Source organism: Nematolebias whitei, chromosome 8, assembly GCF_014905685.2.
Source record: "Nematolebias whitei isolate Nwh7 chromosome 8, NemWhi1, whole genome shotgun sequence".
In the NCBI taxonomy this organism is placed as follows: domain Eukaryota; kingdom Metazoa; phylum Chordata; class Actinopteri; order Cyprinodontiformes; family Rivulidae; genus Nematolebias; species Nematolebias whitei.
This window is the reverse complement of record NC_056505.1, coordinates 24,404,908-24,408,429: the sequence shown is the minus strand read 5'-3', so window position 1 is coordinate 24,408,429 and position 3,522 is coordinate 24,404,908.

Here is a 3,522-nt window from a genome sequence, read left to right as displayed (position 1 = left end):
ACATAGGTAAAAGTAATTTTCTTTTTACTGCAAAGTAAATACACAAATTTAGTACTTTAAGCTAATAATAGCTTGATTAAAATAGGTACAGAAATAAAGTTGCATTGCGTCTTTCCAAAATCTGATTAAAACAATCACAGAATAAATTGTTTCAAAACACATCTTGGTTGTTGCTTCATATGTTATTGAACTCTCAAAAGACAAGGCCCAGAATGTAACGTCAGCAAACCTGCATGCTACTGCAGCGCTTTAGCACAAAGCATTTTGTTAAGACCTAGCAGTATGTGACTTACAGAGGGAGCACAGCAGGCCCATGCAGCTTTGGACACGTGTTTCTTTCTTATAAGTTTGCAAGACAGAGTGATTTCCTGTATTTAATATTAATCATCAATTCTTTCACAGAAAGGAAAGAAAAAAAAAGAGATCTAGAACTGGAAAACAGAGAGAAAGGGATGGAAGTGTGGAGGTGGATCTCTGTGCTGCTGTGAGGAGGCAGATTATTTAAAGACTGATTGAGACGCCAACGTCAGACGGATTGGGAGCGTGAAGGCAATCAGTGAACAGATAAGGAGCTGTTACCTGAAGACGCAGTACTGTGCTGGCTGGTTGGTCCTCCCTGCACTGTCTGATAACAGCCTACTTTTAATGACCAGTGAAAGCTGGCAGGAGACGGACACTAAACAGATCAACCTCTCCTCCCCTCCAGCTGCGCCTGGCTCTGCTCACTAGATATAGTACACCCCCCAATTCCATCCAACTATTTTCCTTGTTGGCTATCTCTGCATCCTGCAATTCCACCATCCACCTATCCCTCAAGCATAGCTAAAAGCAACACTGCCAACATATACTGCAACCAAGAGCCATACAGCATGTACATACAAGTGTATATTGATGTGCAGATATGCACGAGGGATGGATTTATTCACATTTCTCAAATTCAATATTTGTTCTGGTGGTGCTTCATGTTGTTTGTGTCAGAAAAACATGCACATCCTCCCACTTAATACACACAATGATTTAGACAAAAGCACTGTCCTAAACCTCTTCACTTTAAAAGCAGGCACTTCTTGCGCTTGCTCCTTCCTGGTGGATTACAATTAGCCAGGGATTCTCCTGCAGGGCATAAATGTGCTGCTTTCAGATACAGGGATCTACTTGACTCTAATGTAATTATTGTATGGAGGCTCCTGGTGCCCTCGTCAGCCACAGATTAAGAGCGCTCTCGCCCACCACTTGCTCTCACCTTTGGCTCCTCAGCTGAACCCATGCTAAACGGTCTTACACATTCACCATGTCTCTTTCTCCCTCTCTCTCACTGGATTTCTTTCCAAGCTTTCTTCCAATAATATAACTCTCCCTGACACCTCTGCCTTTGTCTATTTGCTCTTAGCCTCCAGGCCAAGTAAGCTGATAGGCTGTCAGGGGTCAGCTGGCTCTGAGTGATTGGCTTAATGGGTGAGGCCAGAGCCACTGCCTGGGAACCAATGAGGAGTAGCAGCCTGGATTGTACCCCCTTGTTGACCTCCGCTAGCCCGTAGCAACAATGACACGCCTTTGCAAACAGCCTGGAGCACGGGTAGCTGCCAACAGGGGTCCCCCACACACATACAATCATATACAAAAATCACACAACTACCCACACACATAAACACACAAACTTTAGGATTATGTAGTTGGCTTCAGAGGGAGGACACCTCGCATCTCTGCTACCGTTCCAGTTTCTGTCTCTGTGTGTCTGCTCTCTTTCTTTCAGCCCCTGTGTTTTATTCTCTCTATGCCTATCACCTCTTCATTGTAACTCGGCCTTTTTTGTGAAACACATTTGTGACATCAAAGCGGCAAAAATGTTAATCTTACTTCAAGTATTTGCTCCCAGTTTTAGGGATCAAGAATCAGGTCGAGCATAGGAGGAGGGGAAGAGAAAAGTCAGGGGTCTGGCAGACAGAAAGACACAGGAAAGAAAGATAAACGGGGGCAGTAAAGTAACACATTTTGAAGCTTGAGTGGGAAGCCCCAACACAACAATTATGGCTTGTTAATCTTCAAGTACAATACACGTCTTACACACCATGATTTTTTTGCTTTTTAATTAGCATAATCACGTAACAAAATGCCATACAATATAATGATCATTTGATTCATGAAAATAATGAATCCTAAGTAGATATACCCTTATGACCATCTGCTTAAGATTCAATATATGCTTTTATTGCCTCCAAAACAGCTCAGACTTGTCAAAGAAAACATGTGGGATCCCTGGAGTTATTGGCATAAGGATATAGGTAAGCACACCTTTTGGAGACTCCTTGCTTTTCTTTGATGCAATGTCCCAACAGAATAGTACTCACGTAGACCTGGTGGACATCCAAGAAATTTATCATGATCTTTGAGCAATTTTCCTAAGCACTTTTTGTGAAGCTCATTGCTGTTGCCTTGATGGTTTGTTACTGTAGCAGAACACTGTTACAGTTAACAGTCTCAGGCTTTTATGAAACTTGGATAACACTTTCCAATTCATTGTTAATCATGGATAGATATACAAAATGGAACGTTTTTTAAAAATCTTTTATCTGCTCTCTTCTTCAGGGGTCGTACAGCAAGTGAACTTGCACAAAGATTTGGCAATTGCTTTCTACCTGATGCAACCATTAACCACTGAGCTACCACAACCCTCATGTGTGGAGCAGGGGGCTACACACTAGGGCATTGGGGGAGCAGATATGGGGGTTAAGGGCCTGGCCAAATGAGTGTGGAGGTAAGTGAGGGGTAGTTCATCTTTACTATCCACATTTTGATTTAATGGTCAGGAGATCTGAACTGGTGACCTTGCAATCAATTTAATGCAGTTTCATTTTAGTTTGTTTATAATAACACCAAGTCCCAACAGAAGTCGTCTCAGAGCACTGTACAAAAGCATTCATATTCATTATAATAGCCAATTAGTAAAAGTTTTCTATCTAAGGAAACCAGTAGATTGTGTTGAATCTTCACTTTGTCACAGTCTCCCATCTTGAGCAAGCACAATGGCGACAGTGGAAAGGAAAAACTCCCTCCTCACAGGAAAAAAAACCTCCAGCAGAATCAGGAAGAAGGGCCATCCGCTTAGATCAGCTGGGGTTTGAGAGGATAGAAAATAAAAACAGATGAACATAGAATGACAAGTCCAGGTGTACTCTCTATTGGAAGAAAGACAAAAAAAAAAAAACACATGTTAAGGATATAAATTATTACAAGTACAAACAGGTTGAATACAGCAAGTAAAGACAGCAGCAGAGTGATGAAATGTGGTCAGTTTGTCCAATTATAGGATCACCTTCTTTAAACTTTGTGCCACCACTTACCTAAAAAAAAAAAAAGCACGGAAAAAAACCCAGTCTGAATTACAGTAGTCAAAAAACCTACACTTATCTATCTATCTATCTATCTATCTATCTATCTATCTATCTATCTATCTATCTATCTATCTATCTATCTATCTATCTATCTATCTATCTATCTATCTATCTATCTATCTATCTTGTA